Raw genomic sequence first — 27,713 nt, 5'->3', positions numbered from 1 at the left:
TTAAACTATCGAAAAAGTTAATAAAATTATAATTTAATCAAAGTACAAATTTTAATATATAAATAATAATAGTAATAAAAATATTATTCATATTAACTTAAATAGGCCGACCTAGTAGGCTAAAAGACTTTTTTAATGGCCTGCAGTCTGGCCTATTTAACTAAATAGGCTATAAGGCTAATAAAAAAGTTTTGGCTTGCTCTATTTAAAGAAATATGTTGGTCTAGCCTGAGCCTATGTAGGCTTGGCCTTAAGGCCAGGTAGGCCGGCATGACATATTCTCACCTCTATTCACAATATATAAAATATAAGGTGAAATATATTTTTGATCCCAATAGTTTCACAAAATTTTCGTTTTAGTTCATGAAGTTTGTTTTCACACTTTTTAGTCCCTGAAGTTTCATCTGTCAATGGTTTTAGTCTCTGTCATCCACATGGGTTTAACATAGGATGACGTGGTAGCGACGTGGCACTGCCACATGTATTTTTTTTCATGCCACGCCACGAATAAGTTTTTTTTTAAAAAAAAAAATTCAGTGTTTCTTTTCCAATTTTTTTAATTAATAATTAAATTGAGAAAAAGAAAAAAAATTAATTAATAATTTAGTTAATTAATAATTAAATTGGGAAAAAATATTAATTATTAATTAAAAAATTGAAAAAAAAATTAACCCTTAACTAAATTATTAATTAAAAAAATAAAATTGAACCCCTAACACTTTTAACCCCTAAATTATTAATTAACCTCTAACATATTGAACCCTTACTAAATGATTAATTAAAAAAATTGAAAAATAGACACCGAAAAAAAAATTAAAAAAAAAATTGAAATTTTTTTTAAAAAAAAAATTGGTTGGTGACGTGGCAAGCCAAAAAAAATACATGTGACAGTGCCATGTCATCCTATGTTAAACCCATGTGTACGGCAGAGACTAAAACCATTGACTGATGAAACTTCAGGGACTAAAACGTGTGAAAACAAACTTCATGGACAAAAACGAAAATTCTATGAAACTATAAGGATCAAAAACATAATTAACCATACTCTCCTTGTCACGCAATATTATTTAACTATATCACAAAAATTAAGAAAATATGATAAATGGGGGATGGTTCAATTGGGAAAAATTCCCGTCTCACCCCTACACTTATCCCTTCACCTTTACGAATCACTCAAACTTCCAATTTTACATCTCATGCCATTTAACCTTGTTCATCACACTTGTTGAGTGTGTAAAAGTACTTTGATTTTATAAAATTTATCGAAATTTTTTTACAAATGTTCCGGTTACTAGATAGTGACCCGTGCATCGCACGGATTTTATAAATAATAGAATAAAAAAATGGATAATCAAATTAAAGCGAGAAACAAATAAGCTAGATGATAAAGACAAAAAAAAAAAAAGACATGGTGATGATGAAATAATGGACAAACTTTGAAGTATATTTTGTATCATATTAATTTTAAAAAAATTCCTAAAAAACAAAATTAATCTTTAGATCTAATGTAAATCGTAAATAAATCTTTAGTGTTTCTTTTTATTATCCTTATCGTATTACCCACATTTGAGGGAAGAGAACTACGATAGGAGCAATCAAAGCCACTTGCTGCTAGAATTGAGTCAATCGTTAGTTTGTCTAGTGGTGTTTGACACTCCATTAGGTAGGGAGGACCACTGTTCAATCTCTCGCAATTGCGATTTGAACCTTTTGATGCCACATACTCCGAACCAAATTAGACGGTCCAGTAGGCCGGATACTGGTGGTGAAAAAAAAGAATGTGAAGATATCCCTTAATATCTAGAAATCTAGACCTAGTAGGTCGGCTAAGCCTATGTAAACTTGGCCAAAATTTAGGAAAACTCAGACACACGACCATTAAAAAAAACACATTGGTTCTATTTCATTTGTCATTCTTATCACGAGACCAATTCGTGTGCTGGCAACTTGACTAATAGGGGATGTGATGGTGGTCATGCTTTGATTATTCATGAGCAAGTTCATGCTCAAATTAGATGTTATTTTTTTGGTGACATTGTTGGAGTTGTCACTCCTCACTTGATTAATATGTTATTTTCTTATTCGGGCTTTAGCCCTCTTTTAATCCAAAAACAAAAGGTAACATAAAGAAAAATACAAAAAACTTCAAACGAAAATTAATACAAAATACTGAAATTCTGGTATCACTAAAATAATGTTCCCACAGATGTCCCAACAACAACTTTATGAATGATGTTGTACTTATTGTTGGAACATCTGACGTAACATGTAAAACTGACAGAAAATAACTAAATTGCACAAGTAATTGTTAACCCTGTTCAGCCAACTGCCTACACTGGGGGATACCAATCCAGGAAGGAAATCCACTAATAGTTCTAGTCACTAAAACCTCCAGCAAACCCTTGGATTTACTTCTTACACTAAGACCTCCAGCAAACCCTCGACACTACTCATGCAACTTCTGCCTAGAAACTCGTAGACATGAGATCCCATCTCACTTCCACTCAACCAACACAACCTGTGTTGTTTATACAATGTTGGGAATAATGTGGCAACAACTTACCAAGACAATATTTCACTCTTGCTTAAAAGCTTCAAGTGAATCACACACAGTTACCTCCGTACTTCAAAGCTTAGGAGTAACCTTACAAATAATAAACTCAGTTCTTAACTCGTGTTATAAAATCCACAAGTAAGAATCACAATAAACAAATACAGACACAAAGACTCAATAAAGACTCAATATGTATTTTCTAATACTTTTTCAATTGAGATACTTAGTCTTGAACTTGGTCTTCATATATATAATAAACTGGCACGCTCCTCTTGCTTCACAAATGATAGGACGCTCCTTGAGAGCCATAAAAGGTGATCTGATTCATTTTTAATCTTCATCAAGGATATATCAAAACTTTCCAAAAGTGTTTAAAGGACTTTAGAAGATAAGTGTAGTCATACAGTTGTTTCATTTAAGTCTGACTTATCTCAAAAACACCTGATTAGATCAAATCTTCAATAAGCACGCTCTTAAGTGGATTTTCATATATAGCAGATGCTCATATTAAATGCGTGAGATTTGTTTTAGCAAATAGGATGTTGTAACATGTTTTCCAACATCTTGTTAGCATATTTGTTTTAGCAAAATTAAGCCAATTCAAATATCCAACAATCTCCCCCTTTGGCAATTTTTGGCTAAAATAATTTCAGGCCATTTAATCACCTTTGAGAGATATAAAAAGCGCAATCCTTCAAGTCACCATGATCACACAAAAAGAAGGATGTTAGAGCATCTTAAACAAAATTTCACAATGGTGAAAAATATAAGTATCAGAGGCAGCAGCAGCGGAATCATCATCAAATAGCCTCGAGCAAAATGAAACATGTGTTAGCAAAGATGTTTTAACATGTTTATCTAGCGTGGTATCAGAGCGAATATGATCAATCATAAAACACGTCATATGTTATCAAAGATGTTGTAACATATGAGAGCACAGCTTCTTCCAATCAGGGCAGCATCCATCAAGCAAAAACTCCCCCTGAATTCATCAGCTCGTGCATCATCTCAGGGTCAAAAATTTACTCCCCCTGAATACTTGTTTACTGCTACTTTTCACACAAGTGTCTTAAAACATGTCACAACACAAGACACAACAACATTGTAGCAGGCTACTCCCCCTTTTTATCCACAAAATGTGCCAAAATAGGAAAGCATAGTATCCAAAGTGCAGAATTAAACAAAGTTACAAACGATGCACTCAGAAGGTGCTAAAATCCAGGGTGCAGAACCCACAAACCAGATAAAAGTACAGCAAAAACAAATAATAAAAGAGTTACATAATTATTCTTCATCACTGCTATCAGAGTCATCATCCTCCGCATCTGTAGCAGTGTCATAAACTTCATCCTCATCAGCATTAAGTGGTTCACCTTAAGTAGCAATATTTGCACTAGCTTTGACAGGTGCATCATCAGCTTTCAGACCTTGAATCATCTTTACAAACATTTTCTTCTTCTCCTCAAGCTCATCTTTCTGCTTATCAATTTCCTGACATTGAACTTTTAGAGCAGCAATGATCTCAACTTTGGTCATAGGACCAGCTCCATCAGCAGATGTCCCAACATGATCTGCAACATTATGATCTCCAAACAGCTTGTGATGAAAAGTGAAAGCACTTTCCCTTTTCTTAGGAGTATCAGTCACAACCTTGATATCTGGGTATTGATCCAAGATGATTCCACACAACAAAGATGGAAATGCTATGGGCATCTTAACAGCAGTGGATCTAATATGCTTAATAGTTTGGTCAAAAATAAAAGAGCCATAATCATAGTCAACCTTGGTTCCTACAGCATAAATAAACCTACCCAAATTTGTTGCAACATTTGTTGCATGCTTAGTTGGTACCCAGTTTATAGACCCAATCCTATTTAGGATGGCATACTTCACATTCAGCTTACTAGTGGGTATCAGCTTGTTCTTGGGCCAGACCTTGACCTTTCCAGCAGTTATTTCAGAACTCACAATATCATTAGCAACCTCTAACTCAGCCTTAGGTTCTACAGATCTTCCTAGGTAATTATTGATCACAGTAGGAGAAAAATTGATACATTTACCTCTGACATACACCTTGTGGTAGTCCTTGGTCAGTGGATTGTCACACTCCTCAGGAATGTTGACAAGAAATTCTTTGACCAGGAGCTCATAACAGGGACTGAAGTCACCAACAGTCTTCAGCAGACCAGCTTCCTTTATGTAGTGAAAGATGTCTTGACATTTCAGAGCATCTTTGGTCAATTCCCTCTCCACAGCTAGTCTCCTCTGGTAAATGTAATCTCATCTCAAAGCAAAAGCAGCACGATGGAATGAGATGTTGTCACAGGGAGGTTCATCAAGATTTTGAGGCGCTTTCTTTGCAGTAGCTTTTGGTTTAGGTGTGGGAGATGAGATGTTTGGAACATCTTCTGCAGCATCATAATCTGAATCACTTGATGATTCTTTCTTCCTTTTCAATGTCTCCTTCTTCTTGCTAGTGGGAGAGAAGACTTTACTTCACCCTTCACTGGTCCAACACCTTTTGTTTTGACTCTACGTGCAGGAGTCTTGCTTGCAGTAGGCACAGCTTTGCCTGAACTGCTCCTCAGCCTCTTTGTCATACCACCAGTTGTTCTTTCAGCAGGCTTGATGGTCTCATAAGCATCAACATCAACTACATCCTCTCCTTTTTCTTTCCCAGCATCCAAGGACTTTTCAGCTTCCTTCTCCTTTTCACTGGTGGGCATAAACTGGTTGCTTTCTTCAGATTGAGTATCTTCATCATCAGAAGTACCCTCTTGAGCAGTTCCAGTTCCTTCATCAGAAGACTCAGATGATGTGACAGTTGTCTCAACATCTTTTTCAACAGCAACTTCCTTCATGGTTTTCTTGTCAGCAGTTTCAGCAACCTCAGGTTGATTCAAAGATGTCTCAACATCTGGCATGACATCTTCTTCAGTAACAACATGGGTTGATTTTTCAGTCTCCATCTCAGCAGTGGTTGGTGATTTATCAGTAGTTTTAGTATCAATCTCTGTAGGGGTATCATTTGTTTGCATTTCAGATTCAACAGGTTCAGAGGCAAGATTCTTCTTTTCAGCAACCGATTCCAAATTCTCAGTTGCATTAGGGTTATCAGAAATTGGGGCTATGGTTTCAACCACTTCAGGCACAGACTTAGGCATATCAAAGTTGGTGTTTCCAGATGTCTCCACAGATGTGTTAACATTAGATTCAAAAACTAAATCAGACATAGAAAGAGGTATTCTGGACTTATAATCCCTCTTTTTCTTTTTCGTGCTTTCCTTACCAGATTTATCAGTCACAGATGGAGAGATAGCTTGACTTACTTTTGGAGTTTTCTTCTTCGCAACTGATTTTCCCTTCCCTTTCTTCTCAACAACACTTGATTGAACTTTGGGGTTGCTAGTACGAACAGTTGTAATGGGAACAGCATCCTTGATGATTTGAGATTATTCGATCTTTGCTTTTGATCGTGTGGAACGAGCAGACTTAGTGGTTTGAGAAGATTCAGACATGTTGAGTTGGTAGTTTCTGAGATTTGAGAAGATGAACAAGTGAGGTTTGTAGAGAGAAGTAGAGGAATAGGGTTCTCGAGCAAAAACTAAATTTTGGAAGAAAAGGAGTTGATTGCGTGTGATGACACATTTAAGGAAAGTTTGTAATGATTTCCCTAAATTAGCGTGCATTAATGAATGGGAGAGAGAACGGTTTCCTTTTGCACGCCATAACTGCAGTAACTGCTATGCTTCTTTATGCAGGCAAATTCCTAATTTGCCCCTTAAAAATTCAAATTGATTTGCATCAAGTGCCTTTGTAAAAATATCTGCTAGCTGCTCACTTGTACCTACATGCATTAACTCCACACAATTTTCTTCTACCAGGTCTCTGATGAAGTGATGCCTGATGTCTATATGTTTAGTTCTTGAGTGTTGAACTGGATTTTTTGATATGTTGATTGCACTCAAGTTGTCACAATATAATGTCATGACTTCTTAGTCGACATTATATTCCTTCAGCATTTGTTTTATCCACATCAGTTGGGAACAACTGCTACCTGCAGATATGTATTCAGCCTCAGCAGTAGATAGAGACACACAATTTTGCTTCTTGCTGAACCATGAGATTAGATTATCACCCAAAAAAAAGCAACCTCCTGAGATGCTTTTCCTATCATCAGCACTTCCAGCCCAATCAGCATCACAATACCCTACTAAGGTAGAGTTCTTTGTCTGTGAGTACAGAATCCCATAGTCACTAGGGCCATTAATATACTTCAGAATTCTTTTGACTTGTACAAGGTGGCTCATTTTTTGTTTGGCCTGATATCTTGCACATACACCAACAACAAAGGCGATGTCAGGTCTACTTGCTGTGAGATACAAAAGACTACCAATCATGCTTCTATATAGGCTTGATCAACATCAATGCCTTTTTCATCTTTGGTTAACTTCAAATAAGTAGCAGCTGGAGTTCTTTTGTGTGCTGCAGTGTCCATTCCAAACTTCTTGACCATATTCTTTGCATACTTGCTTTGAGAAACAAATATGGTGTCTTCCATCTGTTTGACTTGCAGACCAAGAAAGTAGGTTAATTCACCTACCAGACTCATTTCAAATTCTGATTGCATTTGTTGGACAAAATGTTGCACCATCTTTTCTGACATCCCTCCAAATACTATGTCATCAACATAAATTTGGGCTATCATCAGCTTCTCTTCCTTTTCTTTAACAAACAGAGTTTTGTCATGACCTCCCTTTCTGTAACCTTGACTAACAAGAAAATTTGTCAGTCTTTCATACCATGCCCTAGGAGCCTGCTTTAGCCCATATAGAGCTTTCTTTAGTTTGTACACATGATCAGGATTGGCAGGATCTATGAACCCTTTTGGCTGCTCCACATACACTTCTTCATGTAAGTACCCATTAAGAAAGGCACTCTTGACATCCATTTGATATAGCTTAAATTTAAAGATGCATGCTATACCAAGAAGTAGCCTAATAGATTCCAATCTTGCTACTGGAGCATATGTTTCATCAAAGTCAAGTCCTTCCACCTGAGTATATCCTTGAGCCACTAGTCTTGCCTTGTTCCTTGTAACAACACCATTTTCATCTGATTTGTTCTTGAACAGCCATTTTGTGCCAATGACATTAACACAATTAGGTCTAGGAACAAGATCCCACACATCACTTCTCCTGAATTGAGTTAGTTCATCTTGCATGGCTTCTATCCAAAACTCATCTGTAAGGGCCTCTTTTACATTCTTAGGCTCAATTTTGGAGACAAAACATGAATTTGTAACAACCTCATTTGACCTTCTTGTAGCAATTCCCTGATTAAGATTTCCAATGATGAGATCCTTGGGATGATTCTTCTGTATCCTTATTGATGGAACTTTGCTAACAGGACCAGGCATAGGATTAGTTGATTCATCATCTGAATCTGATTCTTCCTCTGCTGCAGCTGCATCTGATGTTGGCAAAGTTATTGCAACATCTTCTTCATTGTCTGATGTTCTTGCAGATGTTAAGTCATCTATCACAACATTGATAGATTCTACAATTACCTTGGTTCTCAGGTTGTAAACTCTATAAGCCCTGCTGTTTGTTGAATATCCAAGGAATATCCCTTCTTCACTTTTAGGATCCATCTTTCTTCTGTGTTCTCTGCCAGTTGAGATGTAACATTTGCTTCCAAACACATGAAAATGTTTGACAGTTGGTTTTCTGTCTTTCCACAGTTCATATAGTGTAGTGGAGGTTCCACTTCTGAGAGTAACACGGTTGTGAATGTAATAGGCAGTATGCATAGCTTCAGCCCAAAACTGATATGGAAGGTGTTTTGCATGCAACATTACTCTGGCTGACTCTTGAATTGTTCTGTTCTTCCTTTCAACTACACCATTTTGTTGGGGTGTAATTGGAGCTGAGAACTCATGCTTGATTCCTTCAGAAATACAAAATTCAAGGAAGCTTGCATTTTCAAACTCCTTACCATGATCACTTCGTATTCTCACAATGACAGAGTTCTTCTCTCTTTGGAGTTGAAGGCAAAGCTCTTTGAATGCCTCAAAGCGCTTTCAGATTTTTCTTTTAGAAACTCAATCCATGTGAACCTTGAAAAGTCATCTACCATGACAAATGCGTATCTTTTTCCTCCAAGACTCTCCACTTGCATTGGCCCCATAAGGTCTATGTGCAGCAATTCTAATACTCTTGTTGTGGTAAGATGTTGTAACTTTGGATGCGACATCTTTGTCTGTTTCCCAATTTGACATTCTCCACAAATACTCCCTTCCTTAATTTTGAGTTTGGGAAGACCTCTGATTTCTTCTTTAGCTATGGCCTTTTTCATGCCTTTGAGGTGTAAATGGCCAAGCTTTTGTTGCCACAATTTTACCTCATCTTCTTTGCTAATTAAACATGTGGACAAATTGTCTTCTTCTTTAGGAATCCAGAGATAACAGTTATCTTTTGATCTTACTCCTTTCATCAAAAGCTCTCCCTGATCGTTTGTAACTAGGCATTCAGATTTTGTGAAGTTTACCTTCATGCCTTGATCACAAAGTTGACTGAAGCTGATTAGATTTGCTTTGAGACCTTCCACAAGCAACACGTTGTCTAGCTTTGGTAAACCGTTGTTTGCAAGCTTACCAATTCCCTTAATCTCTGCTTTGGCTCCATCTCCAAAGGTCACAAAACAGGTAGCATATGACTTCAAATTTTCAAGATATTTTTCAACTCCTGTCATATGTCTAGAACAACCACTGTCAAAATACCAGGTTTCTCTTGAGGAAGCTCGTAAGGATGTATGAGCTATTAGACCTGTGATCTTCTTCTTTTCTCTCCATTCCTTCTTTGTTGCAACATTAGAGAAGGCAAGAGTATAGAATGCTTGGTGATCTCTTCTTGGATATTCGTGCAATCTATAGCAGAAAGGCCTTATATGTCCTTTCTTTCCACAATGATGACATGTCCAGTTATAAAACCTGGGCTTAGGATGATGTTGCGACAATCCTCCTGACACAAATGTTCTGTTGATGGGAGTTTGTATGGTGGCATTGTTGAACTCCATCTGCTGATTTACTCTTTCATGTTCAAAACCAATGGGCTTTGGTTTCCCAAGGTTCTGCTTTTGTATCATTTCTTCAAAGGCGTCAGTCCCATTGGTCATCATTTTGGCTACCTTTTTGATTTGATCCAGGTCAGTATTTAACTTGATTACTTCTTCATCTTGTTCAGCAATCTTACCAAGAAGGTTAGATTTCTCCATTTGCAATCGATTGATTTGACTACTTTGATCTTCAACCTTTATGTTGAGCTTATCAATGCTTATGAGTAGATCAATTCTTTCAGCTTGCAGTTTGCCATTGATTTTCTTTTGTTTCTCCAATGCTTTGCAAACCTCTATGCTTCTACTATGAAGATCTTTGTAAGTGGTAGCTAGTTCTTCATAAGTCACCTCATCATCACAGGATTCTGAGTCAGATATACAAACTCCAGTTAAAGCATTAACAAATTTAGCAGACTCCTCTTCTTCTGAATATGTATCAGACCATGAAACCACAAGACTTTTATTTTGTTTTCTTAGAAAAGTTGCGCATTCTGTTCTGATATGGCCATAACCTTCACATTCATGACATTTCACTCCTCTTTCATCTTCATTGATCTTCTTATGAAAGCTAGCTTGTTTGTTGTTGTTGAATCTACCATTTGACTTAGGCCTCTGGTCCATTTTCTTCATCGACTTGTTGAACTGTCTCCCTAGCATAGCCATAGACTCAGATAGACTTTCTTCACTTTCAGATTCATCTTGTGAATCATCAGCAGTATTCTTTGAAGCAAAGGCTAGATTTTTTTCTTTCTTTTCATTTCTCCTGTTCAAGCCAATCTCATAAGTTTGAAGTGAACCTATGAGTTCATCTACATTCAGACTTGAAAGATCATGAGCCTCTTCAATGGCTGTAACCTTCATATCAAATCTTTTAGGTAATGATCTGAGTATTTTTCCAGCCAGCTCTTCATCAGAAATGGGTCTTTCGAGCGCATCAAATGAATTTGCAAAATCAAGCACATTCATTTGAAAATCATGAATGCTTTCTTCTTCCTTCATTCTGAGATTTTCAAAATTGGTTTTGAGCATCTGAAGCTTAGATAGCTTAACTTTAGATGTTCCTTGATGTGCTTTTCTTAGAATTTCCCAGGCGCTCTTAGCAGTGGTACATCTCTTGATAAGTCTGAACATATTTGCATCTACTCCATTGAAAATTGCATACAAGGCTTTGGAGTTGCCAAGTGCAAGATCATCCTCATCTTTTGACCATTCTTCCTCTGGCTTCTTGACTTCAGTTTTCTTGCCATCTTTGTCAAGAACCATTGGTGGTTCCCATCCACGTAACAAAGCCTTCCATGTCCTACTATCAATTGATTTTATGAAAGCCTCCATGCGAGATTTCCAATAATCATAGTTATTAGGACCTGTCAGTAAAGGTGGTTTAGACACTGAACCTCCTTCTTTATCCATTGTACCATAAAGTGTTTCCTTGGAGCTCACCCAAAATAACAGAACAGGGTGCCTGCTCTGATGCCAATTGAAATTCTGGTATCACTAAAATGATGTTCCCACATATGTCCCAACAACAGCTTTATGAATGATGTTGTACTTATTGTTGGCACATCTGACGTAACATGTAAAACTGACAGAAAATAACTAAATTGCACAAGTAATTGTTAACCCAGTTCAGCCAACTGCCTACTCTGGGGGATACCAATCAAGGAAGGAAATCCACTAATAGTTCTAGTCACTAAGACCTCCAGCAAACCCTTGAATTTACGTCTTACACTAAGACCTCCAACAAACCCTTGGTTTACGTCTTACACTAAGACCTCCAGCAAACCCTCGACACTACTCATGCAACTTCTGCCTAGAAACTCCTAGACATGAGATCCCATCTCACTTCCACTCAACCAACACAACCTGTGTTGTTTATACAATATTGGGAATAATGTGGCAACAACTTACCAAGACAATATTTCACTCTTGCTTAAAAGCTTCAAGTGAATCACACACAGTTACCTCCGTACTTCAAAGCTTATGAGTAACCTTACAAATAATAAACTCAGTTCTTAACTCGTGTTATAGAATCCACAAGTAAGAATCACAATAAACAAATACAGACACAAAGACTCAATAAAGACTCAATATGTATTTTCTAATACTTTTTCAATTGAGATACTTAGTCTTGAACTTGGTCTTCATATATATAATAAACTGGCACGCTCCTCTTGCTTCACAAATGATAGGACGCTCCTTGAGAGCCATAAAGGGTGATCTAATTCATTTTTAATCTTCATCAAGGATAAGTGTTTAAAGGAATTTAGAAGATAAGTGTAGTCATACAATTGTTTCATTTAAGTCTGACTTATCTCTAAAACACCTGATCAGATCAAATCTTCAATAAGCACGCTCTTAAGTGGATTTCCATATATAGCAGATGCTCATATTAAATGCGCGAGATTTCCTTTAGCAAATAGGATGTTGTAACATGTTTTCCAACATCTTGTTAGCATATTTGTTTTAGCAAAATTAAGCCAATTCAAATATCCAACAAATGCATTAAATGGTATTTCATTACAATTTAGTAGCTTATGCGTTTATGCGTATATGTGTTGACAAACTTCAGGATACACAACATTGATTGTAAAAGTTTGTGATTGATCACTATCATCTGTTATTAATATCTTTAAATCAGCTCGAGTTCTAACACGGGAAACGACAACATATAATTGATCAGGTGTAAAAATAGGCTTAGGAAGATACAAACTAAGGATAGAAACATAATAAATAAAAATTAAATCATAATTTTTGTAAAGGCCTAAAATACATAACTTTTGTCTAATAACTCCAAATTCAAAATTAAAGCCATTACATAATCTCTTCAAACATAGAGTCGACAAATTAAATTAATGTGTGGTGTTAAATGTATGATAGCATATATATATATTAAACAATAAACAATCCTCCATATACTATGCATCAATTTTACCATTCTATTCCTTTTTCTTCTCCTTATCCCTCAAGGTTCTCATCATATATGCATCAGTGCCTATCTTCTCAAAAAGCATACCTACTATAGGTGCACCTGTAATAAAAGTAGCATGTCAAATATATTGTATGAAAGTTGTGAAAGTAAAGTAACAAAATGCAATATGTTTCATCCAAGAGTAGGTCAAATATATGGTATGAAAGTTAAGTAACAAAATGCAACATGTTTCATCCAAGATACATGCACCAGTTTTGGTCTAATAGCTCCCAAATGTAACACCCAAACCCGTTATTTAATTAACTCTGCCTTTATAAAATCTTTTTCGAAAATACGCAGCGGAAAAATTGAAAATCTGATTATAAAGCGCTGGTTTGAATATCACAAAATACAAAATCCTCTGCATCAACACGATGCGGTATAAGTTATACAAAACCAATACTTTTCACAAAGAATAATTCTTATATGAAAACATAAGCAATTACAGAGTAATTTTCTAAAGGAATTTATATATATATATATATATATATATATATATATATACAAAACCCCTTTTCTCCCCGTGTCATAATCAGAGCGGAGCTTCACCACGCTACTCGGACAAGCTAACATATAACCTGTCAACCTGGATATCTGAACCCCCAAAGGTTCCAATTAACACAAAGCAGAGAGTTAATTTACATGATCAATAAAACAAGCATAAGAATGCACCTACGCTTTACACCACTATCATGCATACTACTAACTCACACGCACATTCATCAACAAATATTCCATTATAATTTACCAGACAAATTATAATTCAAACATCACTTGTACGTCAACAATTATCACATAATCAATCATCCACAAAATACACCAAACATATAGTTTCACGTCGTCTCGGACAATACCAAAACATCAACAAATACATTGTTCAGATTATGGTCATGACGGACCCTGCGTTGTTCATTTTATAGTCATGACGGACTCTGCTCCTCACATACGGATTAACAATCAACATTTACCAAGTATGTGTCAAACATCATTTATCATAAAATGCACACAAAATCCCTAATGCAATCTAATGCTTCACATTCATGTTATGTCCTCTAGACACCTCTAATGCATGTGGTACCATCGTCTTTATCAGAGTATTTCACCTCCGATATCCTTCTTTATCAAACAAATATAGTTCGATATCCTTCTTTATTGGACAAGCCAATATCCCTAAATATTCATGATGCATGCACTCAAAACTCATGAATATATCCATCAACAATTATGGCATATAGCCCATCAACAATAACGTGGAACACTATCCAACGTCCGTCTTTATTAAGATAATCAATACCTTAATATCCGTCTTTATCAAATAACATAATTCGATATACTTTTTTATTAGAATAACATAATTCTAATATCCTTCTTTATTAAGTTGATTAACACCTTAATATACTTCTTTGACATTTAAATAAACATCATCATTCATCAACAAGCTATCATCACATAAACATCAACACAACCCTCATGCAATTAATATATAACAACTACATTAAGCATGCCTCAACTCATAAAACAAACACCGGAATCGGAGTCTACACGAAAAACTGAGTAAAATAGGTTCCGGGGTCGAAAACCCTCAAAAGTCAACCAAAAGTCAACATTTTCAATCCTGTGAACAGTGCCTGCGCTGGGGCGCCAGCCTTCGTCACAAAACAGAGTCAAAATGGCATTTCTAGACTTCTCTGGGCGCCTGGGCGCCACTCCTCTAAAACGGTGCGCCACAGACAAATTGTGCAGGATTTCTGCAGGACAGCCTCTCATTGCAACGATCATAACTTGGGCTACGAAAGTCCAATGGAGATGAACATATACTCGTTGGAAAGCTAACAAACAGGGCTACAACTTTTATGTTGGCCACTAAAACCAGTTCACAACGAAAAGAGGTCAAAAATGCACGTAAAGGTTCAGACCTCATAGATAACAATTTTCTATATTTCTCATTTCAAACTCTAAACTCTCAAGACTCTCACATTGACCATTTTTCATTTTCTAAACTCCATCACACATATATACATACTCAAAGCACTTACAAAAGTCCATTTAAACATCAATACATCATTCATTGCTTATTATTCAAAGAAATTCATGAACATTTTGCAAAACTCATCAACACTTTGCAAATCATTGAGCTTGGCTAAGGCCAATCTAGGGCTTAGGCAAAGCACACCAAAATAACCACACATCAACACAATCAACCAAGCATATTCATAAGCACTTAAACACAAGTATTTTAACCATCAAAAACACTTATACACATTAGTTATGATTCCATTTATACAAAGCTTGTGAACATATCAAAATTAATCAAGAACACAAACTTTTTCCTTAACAAACATCTACATATTCCCTCATACAATCATGTCATGAATAAATAACATCTCATGATCTTTTCCTTTCAATGATTCATGAAGAAAATCACCCAAAACCCCAAAGAAAATGAGTGAGAGAGTTTGGGAATGGAGGCCTAGACAACCTCCCCTCTCTTGAACCACTCATGAATCATGGAAACTAACTCTCTTACCTTAGAAATTTGATGAATTCTCAAGCTCCTCATGTTCTAGCTCTCATGAGCTCCTCTCTTTCTCAAGCCCTAGCACCCTCTTGCTTTGCTCTCTTGCTTGCCCTAGCTTAGGGATGATGATCCTTGAACTCCCATGATTCCAACAAGCTTCTAATGGATCAATTTGGTGAAGAAATGAAAATTTGTGATGGAAGGGAAATGATGAAGAAATGCCACGGCCAAAGAAGAGAGAAGAAGAAGGATGAATGAACTTTGTGATTTTTCTCTTGTTCTTATCTCCTTTCCACCTTTATTGACTTTTCTTACCAACCAAGTAGAAGAAAATATCTTCTCCCACTTGCATCATAAACCGCCCCCCCTTTCCCTTGCCTTGGCCCATTGGGCTTCAAGCCCACTTAACATGGTTTCGCTCACGTAACGCTCCTAACTCGCGTATTAACTTATATTCGCGCCAATTAATTATTCGCCGCTTAATAAAATAATTATGAATTACGCCCTCGCGTAATAAAATAATTAAATAACGAATAATAAATTTCGGGTCGTTACACCAAACGTCCAACACAATTTTCTTAACTAATTCAAAATCTTGTATATAATGGCAATAAGGTAGCATATAACGTTTGTCCCTCTAGTTAAGCACTTACACTAATGTTAAAATAGTCCCAATCAGAAGTTTTAAAAGGACAGAGAAAATAATTAGTTGTATAAAAGAAGTGCATATCATGCAATTTCATTGTACCAAGGAAACAAAATTAGCCCTCTATTGCAATATAGAATGCACTGGTTCCCATATCTGGTTAATGGTCACAAACCTGTTATGGTTCAGGCAGGGTATTTTCAGGCTCATTAAAACCAGAAGTGAAATGTTCCATTGGTGCGTGATTTTCTGCGAATTGGGCATTAATTGGTGTCACCAAACCAATTCGCAAAAGTACCAAACATTGGTACTCACAAACCAGTTCACAGTTCTCGTGGCACTCTAGCGAATTATGTTACTATGACTCAGACAATTCACAAAATACCTATTTCAGATGCCATTATAGGTTGAGTTAAAATGAAAATGGTAACAATCCCAAAAGGAATAGGTCATTACACTCTTCATAGAGAAGCATAAGACTATAGGAGGGTATATATTTCACATGAGGACCAATACACAGACAACTTGATAAGTTTCATAAACAAAGGAAAAGCAGCCATCAGCCTATGCAGCACAGACACGGACAGTTGTAAAACTATTCTACCGATACATTCATCTAACTCCTAGAATCCATGAGATTTTTCAAATTCTAAAAAGTTCAAGTTCAACCAACACCAATAACCAAATTTAATTAAAAATAGAAACATTTTTGATAAAAAAATGTTATAAAGTATAGACGCCGCCAAACTAACCCAGATGTGACATGTAACACCCAAACCCATTTATTTATTTATTTCTACCTTTAGTAAAATCTTTTTCAAAATACGCAACGGAAAGTCACATTTAATTTATTGAATATCGGTTCGAGTATTACACTCTTCAATCAAAATAATACTAATGTAGTTAATTAGTAAAAATGTTTGTTTATACAAATCTTCGAATCAAATAATATATTTATTGATTATACAAAACAACCTAGACAATAGACTTTCACTACTAGAAAACTCGCCTTTAGCGACCGATTTAGAGACCGATTTTCACCAAAATCGGTCTCTAAATCCATTAGCGACCGAATTAGCGACCATCTAAAATCAGTATCAACGACCCTGGTCGCTGATCAGTTGTGACCACACCAGCGACCGATTTTGTAGCGACCGTATTAGCGACCCATGTTAGAGACCGAAATAGTGACCAAAATCAGAGACTGACTTAGAGACTGAGTTTGCGACAACGTTTGCGACGACGTTTCCGACGCTATAGCGACTGATTTAGTGACTGAGTATAGCGACCGATATAGTGACCGATTTGGAAATAATTTCTCTGCTCATTGCGACCGAATTAGCGACGCTGTGTGGAAAATTCGGTCTCTATTTCGGTCTCTAATGATTTTTTTGTTAATTATTATTATTATTATTATTATTATTATTATTATTATTATTATTATTATTATTATTATTATTATTATTATTATTATTATTATTATTATTACTATTATTGATTTGCAATATCATAAAAGCAATTTTTGGATTCGAATTTAATATCTCTAAAACTATTTCATACACACCAAACAATTAAAATGCACACAACAATATGAACATAATATAAATATCATAAATAAAAAATTATGATACATAAAAAGAATCTATTATTACATTAAATCCATACCTAGACTAACTTAGCATAATATTAAGCACTTTATGCTTAACTAATTTTTGTTTTTGTGTCTATAGTCGGTATTACAAATAAATCTCCTATAAATATATGTATTGATCATTCTAGAGGCTGTAATCCACATGCTCCATGATATACATTCTTGGTACCATGACTGCACTTACCTGCAAAAAAGTTAAGTCATTCAACAAGTTAATTTTTAATCAATAACAATACAAATTGGCTCCTACCCATTACACTTGAATGTAAGAGAATGAACTTTTCTTATGATAAAGGGTAATAAAACCACCTTCATTATTGAATGGTACCTTCCTATCGAATGACTTTAGATCCCTTGAAAGTTGTTTGACTTTATTACTGCCACTTATGAGCAAGAACTTTCCAATACAAAACAAATAAAAAAAATGATCACGCTAATTTCCTATGCAAATCAATATTAAGTGGAAGCTTAGGTTAACTTATCTCCTGTAGCTTCTTTATTTTTAACAGCTCAATAGTATTATTAAATAGCTCTCAACGAATAATACTTGATTCTAATAGAATAAAAATTTAAACAGTTTTCTGTTACCCTGTTCTTGTTCTTCACTTATCATATCATCATCTTTCTGTTTTAGTAACTCAATACATAAGCAAAAAAACAATTTCTCCCAATTGCTAAGAGAAGAGATATAAAACTAATTAAATGACAGATAAAGGAAAAAAAAACTTTAATTTCACATACCGTTTGATGGTTCACGGTATTACCTTTAGGAATTTTGGCAGCATCTTTAACAAGCTCCGTCCCAACACACGTCATGCCAGAAGATAGAATAAAGTAAACACATATTTTCAGAAAATTTGTAACTCCTTTCTGAATCTGCAATAAACCAAAAGATAGAATAGAGTAAACATAGTAACATATAAACTTGTAGCAGAGACAACACATGAACAAAGAGTATGTAAAAATTAAATACCTCGAAGGGAGAAAAAGTCATAACAATTGTTTTATTATGTGCATTAGCATTACTTCCTCTAGACGCTATAGTCTTCATTTTGGCTTTAACATGGAAATGGACCATTACTGATAAAACTCATCAAAGACATCTATACCTGAGATGCCATATAAATGAAGAATTCTACACAGTACGTAATCATCTTTTATGTATGATATTGACCTGAGAAAACAACATAAGAATGTCTGAACTTGTGTAAAATCACCTATAACATGTTGGTATATTAATCATTGGAAGAAAACAAAAATCATTAGATTTCTAGAGTTGAAAAGTGCCAATTCTTTTTGGTTATAAGGCATCTGTGTCAAATCTACATCTAAAGGGGAAGCACCTAGCGTGGCCTACCACAATTCAGTATCAGATTCCAAATCTGTTTTCTAGATCAACAAAATATTATTATACTTGGTTTCAGAAATTGAAGTGGAAAGTAGCGTCTTACTGATATCACAAAAGAGAGATTTGAACAAGAACTGAATATTTTACTACCAGAGAAGCAATGATAATTAGATTAGAAGAACTTAATAAGTCTTGTTTATGTAATTAGCATGAAGTTGAAAAAGCTAATAGGACAAACAAACTTAAAGGGAGCGAGTTAATTAAATTGAGGGTAACTTCTGAAAATCAATAACAAACATACAATAAAAATTCAGTCATGTGGTGCGTCAAGATGTTTCTATCATCCCCTTGCAACTGATCCAAAGGTATGTTGTGGCAGCAAAGTGAAGAAAGAGAACATACAAAATCCTTCAAATCTTAACATTGAATTGAATAAAAAAATAATATCCAAGTAACTTCTAATTTCAACTACCCAATTAAGATGGCATGTTCAAAATACATAGTTTCAACAAGAGATAACATTGTGTCAAAAAAAAAAAAACAAAGAGATAAGATAGAGCAATAGAAATAAAAAGTGCAGCAGAGCACATGTAAGCAACCAATGGCTAGAATTTAAGGCACACAAGAGATATGAAACTATCACACTCAATAAAGAAGTGATACCCTAGCAACACCAGCCAAACTCCAAAACCATATAATTAAAGTAAGACAATTAAGACTCTACAAAAGCCTCAAATAACAGACACAGCTCACAAACAGATTAGAATGCCACCCATGAATTGGTACTTGTTAGATATCTACAACTCAAAGTTCTGTCCTTGAATAAGCTTCATAAGTAAAAGTCAAATGTGAAAGTTTATTAATCCTAATTATACATAATTCTTTAGCCACTTCCAATTAAATTTATTCCTCTTTTATTGGTATGCATTCAATCAATGTACAAACTCTAGCTATAAATTAAGGAATGACCATTGAGTAATACATGAGATTCTTTGAAAAAAGATAAGGAATGCTGAAAATGTACAGAGATTTTATTGTGTATATATTATTTATTATGTGTATATGATTTGCATATGTACTAATTAGAAAATTGAATAATAGCACACCATTTGGACGATAGCAGGCTGAAAGCAAACACAAAATACCAAAAAACAGATCAACTTCTAAATTGCAGTGAATTTACAAACAATCACATAATGGAAAAATTCATGGAAATGGTGAATAGAAGTATGCAATAAATACCTTACGAAAGTGATGCATCAATAACTTGTGTTATTCAATCTACCAAATGATTTAACTTGTTCTTTTCTGCATCATTGAATCTAACTCTGCTTTTTTTCCTTCCCATCCTTAATGCAGTTATGTGTATGAGAGTAACTGTTGGGGCAGGAGATTACAATACAACTTAAAATCATTACCACCCAATCTCAAAGTATGGCCGAGATTACTACTGCAAGAAATGTCGACCGTTCTCAATCCATTTCTCTGTACTATATGTTAATTCTTTATTGACTGATACTTGCAAGTTTTTAGCATGATTGGTCTCTTTTGTAAAACATTCTTGACAGTACTATTGAAAACAAGCACAAACCACTTTACGTTTTGAAGGATTTGAGGAAAATTTAGGACAAAGTATATAATCCTAATCTTCCTTGGGAGAATGGATATTATAATGAGTCAAACACATTGCTTTTGGATGACTCCCTACAAGTAACTGCTAAATCCTGTAAATAAACTAACTCTTTCTTTATATTTATCATGCTTATTTTCGTCTATTATATATAGTGACATGTTCTAACTTATGTTTAATGTTTTCATTAATTGTTGCAGCCCTACAAATCAATTTTTCCTCATACATTCAGCTATGAAAATTAGAATCACAATTCATTAGATATGGTACAAAATGACTTTCATATTTCTAAAGTCATAAGGTTTTGTTTGATTTTGTTCCTTTTCCATTGGTCTTTTGTCTATTTAACACTATTTTGTATATCTTTCTTTTAGCTTTTAGCTTGAATCTCACATCTTTTAAATATAAGTAAACATAATTTATAGTAATATCAGCACTGGTATTTGGATATAATAGGTGAATGAGAGGTTATGGAAACGTGTTGGTAGTTAGTGGCTCAATGCTATAATATTTGGATAGTTACTACTATAAGAATAAGCATCAATAAAGGGCACTCGCACTACTGGGCGAACAAATCAGCACTAGTAGAAGACAACCAAAATACTTGAAAAGGTTAGATGTGATTCAAAAATCTCAAGGAAACAATTAGCAAGGAATCGAACCGGTCTAACAGACCAACCAAACATCACACCAGAAAAAAAATCAAAGATTCAAAGATCTTCACAAACCACAAATTCTAAAAAATTCCCACAAACCCTAAAAAATAAAGAACAGAAACAAAAAACCCAAAAAAGAAAGATAAGAAATCATAGCAGAAGAAAATAAGAACGAGGGATTTGAGAGAGAAAGATAAAGGTACCGAGTCAATGCAGAAACGAAGAGAACGATTGAGCAGGGCGAACAGCTTGAAGAATCAGCGAAAGATGCGTTCACGATTGAGAGTCGATAGGTTAGGAATTACGTGAGTTGAGAGAGATCGAGTGGAAAAGAAAGGGTTTCGTGACTGAGGGAAAGAAAGCAAAGCTTCTGTTGTTAAGGGAATGAGTTTTCCCATATGGGAAATTTAATTAAAAAAAAAAATTGCAAAATAATTTGATGAAATTTTTTTTAGGTGATTTGTAAAAAAAAATCCTCAGCGACCGATTTAGCGACCGAATATTTTTGACTTTGGAGCTCAAACTTTTGGTCTCTAATTCGGTCTCTAAAAGCGACCAAAAAATGTGGTCGCTAACAATCGGTCTCTAATTCGGTCTCTAAATTACTTAGCGACCGATTTAGCGACCAATTTATTTTTTAACTTTGACGCTCGAAATTCAGTCTCTAATTCGGTCTCTATAGCGACCAATTTTTTTCGGTCGCTAAATCGGTCTCTAAAAGCGCATTTTCTAGTAGTGTTTATATACAATATAAAACCCTTTCCCGTGTCACAATCAGAGCAGAGCTTCACCGACGACTTGACATCGAATACCACAAAACCTGTAAATCTGGACCCCCAACGGTCCAGCACATAACACATAAAAGAGAGTTAGACAACATACTCAAAATATACAAGTGTAAGTAAATGGTACTTAAACACTTGTTCATAAAAACATGCATAATCATACATTATACATATACATCACCATCATTCATGCATATTCATATATCATGCATATACTTCATTTATCACATCTAATTAGGAGTTACAACCTAATTGTTCTCACACTTCATTTATAAGCATACATCATTAATCTCATTCAATTATAAGCTACGAAAGGTTATAACCAAATATCAATCATAATTCACAAGATATTGAAGCCAATTACATTTAAAAATCATCGGGCAATCAACACATACATCAAGTCTAACACACATAGACAATTATCACAAACTCCAAACATATGTGTCACATATCAAATATCAAATAATGTACACATATCCTAATGCAATCTAATGCCACAATCTTCATGCTATGTCCCCTAGACATATCTAATGCATGTGGTACCATCGTCTTTATTAGAGTATCTTACCTCTAATATTCGTCTTTATCGGATAAATATAATCCGATATCCGTCTTTATTGGAATATCCAATATACAACAACAATTCATGAATGCATGTATGTTTTCATGAATATTCTCACATCAACAATCACATTTAGCATTAAGCTCGTCATTTACAAATGTGGAACACTATCCAACATTTCGTCTTTATTAAGATAACACTATACCTTAATATACGTCTTTATTAGAATAACATAATTCTAATATCCTTCTTTATTAAGTTGATTAACACCTTAATATACTTCTTTGATATTTAAACAAACATCATCAACAATCATCAACAACAATTATATTACACAAATATAATCAACAATTCATCACAATACAATTAATCATGGTTATAGACACCTAATTGTATGTTAGAATACCCTAATCACATGTTACAAGTGCCCAAGTGCACTTAAAACAATTAACAAAAGTTGCTGTCACAGAGGCCTTCGCTGAGCGAAGGCTCAGCGAACCTCGGCGAACAACGCCAGGAAGTCACTGACTCATGGCGAGCAGTAGCGAGCATCAGCGAACTATTCGCTGAGCGAAGGCTCAGCGAGCCAAAGCGAACCACACTAGTGGATCACCTGCTCGTGGCGAGCTGCAGCGAGCTGTGGCGAGCTGTTCGCCACACGTTCGATGAGCGAAGGCCTAGCGAGCGCCTTCTGTCAGGACAGTTCAAAACCTGCGTTTTCCACACCAAATCACCCAAAAATCCCATTTTTTATGTTATAAATCCCAAAAGAGTTTGTATTCAAGCATAACAAACATGGATAAACACAAAAGGACAGTTCATTTCTCAGATCTACATCATAAACATCGAAAAAGTAAAGATTGAACACTTTTTCATCAAAACTCTCAAGAACACAAAGTTCTTGAGTTTAATCTTTCATAAACTCGTTTTTAACCATTAATTCCGTTCATTAATCATGTTAAAAGCATGTTAAGCATATTAAGAACCTTAGGAACGATTTCCATCAAGAAAATCCGTTCTAAGCTAAAACGAAAATGGGGTGGAGGAAGTTCGAGTGAGGAGAAATCGACATTCTCCCCTTCCTCGAGTCACCCACGAATATGAAATCTACTCTCTTACCTTGATCCGACGAAAGCTCAACGATTGCTCCTCGAATCTCTCCTCCAAGCTCTTGCCCTAGCTCCTTGCTCTCCCTTCTCTCTTCATTCTCCCAAAAACAAGAAAAATGAACTCTTTCTCTCTCTAATGGGCTTCATATAGCGCCCCCTCTCCTTGTGCCAAGGCCCATTGGGCCTCAAGCCCACTAACTTGGCCCAACTCGCGTTAACTCTCACTAACTCGCGCGTTAACTAAAACTCTCGATAAATAACTTAAAGTTACTATCTTACTTAAAAACCACGTCACCAAATAATTAAACACTTAAATAGTGAATAATAAATTTGGGTCGTTACATGACAGATAATTAATTGATATCCAGTCACAATATGTATATATATATATATATTAGAATTAAAATACGAACAAATTTTGCCCGCCCAAAAGACAAAATCGGCCAGATACTGCTACGACTCCGCTATGAAAATGCTATTCACTGGCAAATAGCGGCTGCTATTTCCGCTTCTCTAAATAGCGGAAAGCGGACCTATAGCATAGCGGGGAGGAGGTATGCTGCTACGCTATCCCGCGCTATAGCGCCGCTATTAACATCACAGAGAAAAACAGTTATTGGAATGAACAAATTTGGTCAATCAACCTACACCATATTTATACTACATTTTGTTTGGGGACTCTAATAGATTTAAACCAATAAGTCATTTTTCAAGTTTCCATTCTAATCCAGTGAATGATCAGAGATAGAGGAGTACATTTTCATAAAGGTGTTGTGCACACTTTGTGATGAAGAGCATACATAATTAGTCATGAATTCTAAACAGGGCAATTTGTGAAGGGCTACATAATTAGTCAAGTATATCCTTCAAAACTTGTAAAAAATCTGAGAGTAAAGATATGACATATTGATCCATATCATAATTAGTTAAGGATGACATTTTAATAGTAAAGACCAATATAGTTAGCAATTAAGAGTGATTAATAATAAATCACCTTAAACTTTCAACTACAACCACATATTCTTTTTCATTCCATCACATGTAGTTAGATACAAATGTGAATATCATATTCAACCTATATTTCACTAACATGTTATGAAAAATTCAAATGCAAGGAGATCCAAATTTTGTTATAAAAAACAGCAACCTTTTAATTTAACCTTTGAAATTGCAGGTTTAACCTGTTGTTGCTCCATGCGGATCTCCACTTACCTTCCAAATCTGGAATAAACAACACAACAGAAAACCATCAAAATCCAGCTCATATGATCATCAATCGATAGATAGCATTTAAGAAATAATTAAGTTTGCGAAAGTGAAACATCATCCATTTGATTTAAACCCTTTTGCAAAAGTGAAAATCATAAGTAGAAACCAGAAAAAAGGAAAGATAGACACAGTGAAAGTCATTGACATATAAAACTAAAAAGACATTAACATATAAACAAAAATTGAAAAAACCAGTAGGATAAAAAGATGTATATAACTTTCTTACCACTTCCACTATCAAATGATCAATATCCAAATTAATTAATAAATGAAAATTGAACCTAATTGAAATTTAGAGGAAAAATGAACCTGAAAACTGAATATAATTGGAGAAAATACCAGACATTCAATGAAAGAAGCCATGGACTCCAACATTTGTTAAGCTCCTCCAAGTTATGCATATAGAAGCTGTACCACTGCGTATTAAATCCATGTACACCTTTCATAATCAAAAGACCTAAAGTGTTAGGGAACATATAGGTTGTAGAGAAAGAAAAAACCATATATTGATCAACCTAATATTCGTAGAGAAAAGGCCAAGTAAAATTACTCCATATCAATTATGAATATATGAAAGCACAAAAAATAAGACCACAAAGCCATTAATTTTTCATATTGAGACATTTCTTCAATACTTTGAGTGCTCACTTTCACTATAAGAAAAATCAAAAGAAATTCCAATGCAGAATAATTAACAACATAAATCATTAACCTTAACACAACAATCACAAAAACAATATCTATAACTTATTAACAACAAAAAGGTTTACCCCTGAAATATCTAATTTTTCCAAATTGGATAACAACTACCGGTAATGAATCAGGTGCACCCTTAAGAACACCCTTAAACAAATGAATCAGGTGCCTCCGGACAGTAGCATGAATCTTGCAGCTCTGGAAAACAATTTATTTAAGTAGATAAGCATAATTACATTACATATAAATAAATAAAAATGATTTAATTAAGCTATTGTACCTTCTCATTGATAAGCACCATTTCAATTGAATTTTCCTGGCCAGATATTAGATTGGACTTGATGATCCACAAACGCATCACACGAACCTTCAAACACCATGGAAATCTAATTCAGGAATAATGAACATTAAAGCATTATAATAGACTTACTTATGAAAAGATAAAAAAGAGATAAAATCTAGGATTTAAAACAAATGGATGAATTCTTTTGCAAACCCCTGTGAACCCTTGTCAGAGGAATATAATGAATTTTTGTGGATGAGAGGAGTAAAATTGGATGAATTTGAGTGAGAAAAAGATGAAAATTTGTGAGAAATGAGAGTATTATAGGGTTTGAATGCTTTTGCGAAATTGAGAATTTAGGAAAAGGGATGCATACTTTTGAAACCAGCCGAGAAAAACTTGCCTTCAAAAAGAATATCCTTAAACAAATGAATCAAATGCCTTCGGACAGTAGCATGAATCTTGGAACCCTGAAAATAACTAATATGATTGAATAACCAATTAAATTTTACGATGCATATAAAACACAAATAGATTTAATTAACCTAATGTACCTTCTCATCCATAAGCACCATTTCAATTTAATTCTCCTGGCCAGGAATGAAATTGGACTTCACGATCCAAAAACACATCACACGAACCTTCAACAACCATGGCAATTTCCCAACACGAACATCACTGATTTTGCTATAAACATTAACCATTGCTTTGAATTAAATCTTTCAAGAACCAAATCCAAAATCGAAAATAAATAACCCAGTGTTTCGTTTTTTCGATTAGGCCTGAGACACTTATATACTACAAAAATCAGATTTTTGTAGCAGATATAGATATAGGACAGATTTCTGAATCAAAGAACAGATCTAAAAAGCGATATTCAGAAAGGGAAAAGGAAAAACCTGCCATCATTGTTCAGAACCACACATAACACGACACGCGAGCAAGAGAATGGGAAATTCTGAATCAGAAATGGCAGAAGACGGAACCACCAAAAACGCGAATCAACAGTGGATTTGGGGGATACTCTCTTCGTGAAGAGTATAGATTTTTGGTGAATTCCAATTTTTTAAATTGTACTTCAGCACACTTAATATAGAACCACAAAACCATCAACCAAACATGTAAAAGCACTGTCCTATCTTTCCAACTTTTAGCCAATCTTTTACCAACAGGCACTGTCCTATCTTTCCAACTTCTATCACCAATATTCACCTGACCAAGGTAAATGTGATGACTCAGTTACCAAGTTAATGACTTCGTCACTTCTATCACTCTGTGGTGCCTCATGCTTTCTACTATGCTTCACTGATAGCTTCAGAGACAAGAAAGGTAACATATGTTATGGTTTTGCCACATTTAAAGGCTTATGGATCATTGATGGATCAACAAAACTTCCACATGAACAATTGATGAAAAATATCAAGATTTCATGCATGCAATTATGTCAACCTTGGTGTTTTCTGCAATTGCAGTGTTTGATCATAATGTGGTAAAGTGCTTAATTATTTCCGTCACCTTCACATGAGATGCATGAAATCCTTACTGCATTGCCAGTTGGAATTGGTGTTTTGTGTATCATGCTGTTTGTTGCATTTTCTACTCATAGACATGGAATTGACTTTCCACTTTCAACAAATTAAAACTTTATATATAGGTCCTTTTTATATTATTAATTATATTTATGAAATGAATTCTCAAGTTTGTAACAATTATATATGAATATAATTGAATTTCAATATTTGGTTATTATGCTGATACTTCATGAAATTATGTTCAACTTTATTGAATAAAACATGTTTTACCATATATACCAGATTGTTACATCAAAGACTATAACTTGTGATGGCACTACAAAACTATTTGCATTTTTGTTAAGAAAGAGAAGATTCGTTATAAGCTATGAAGCTAGATTAATATTCAAT

At 34.8% G+C, this 27,713-nt stretch overlaps 2 long non-coding RNA genes and 1 pseudogene across 2 annotated transcripts; 1 reads left to right on the top strand and 2 right to left on the bottom strand.

Annotated features, from left to right (window-relative positions):
* Nucleotides 1-12,946: 12,946 nt before the first annotated feature.
* LOC123882920 lies at nt 12,947-15,493 on the bottom strand. The gene is made up of 2 exons (XR_006800026.1): nt 15,166-15,493; nt 12,947-13,232 (listed from the first exon to the last, which is right to left on the bottom strand). It is a non-coding gene; the product is annotated as an uncharacterized LOC123882920 (long non-coding RNA).
* Nucleotides 15,494-24,722: 9,229 nt separating this feature from the next.
* LOC123884118 lies at nt 24,723-25,696 on the bottom strand. The gene is made up of 3 exons (XR_006800703.1): nt 25,583-25,696; nt 25,152-25,251; nt 24,723-24,764 (listed from the first exon to the last, which is right to left on the bottom strand). It is a non-coding gene; the product is annotated as an uncharacterized LOC123884118 (long non-coding RNA).
* Nucleotides 25,697-26,941: 1,245 nt separating this feature from the next.
* On the top strand, nt 26,942-27,431 carry LOC123886853 (annotated as a pseudogene).
* Nucleotides 27,432-27,713: the final 282 nt, after the last annotated feature.

Source organism: Trifolium pratense, linkage group LG5 (assembly GCF_020283565.1).
Source record: "Trifolium pratense cultivar HEN17-A07 linkage group LG5, ARS_RC_1.1, whole genome shotgun sequence".
Taxonomy (NCBI): domain Eukaryota; kingdom Viridiplantae; phylum Streptophyta; class Magnoliopsida; order Fabales; family Fabaceae; genus Trifolium; species Trifolium pratense.
This window is presented reverse-complemented; position numbering and strand designations above follow the sequence as displayed.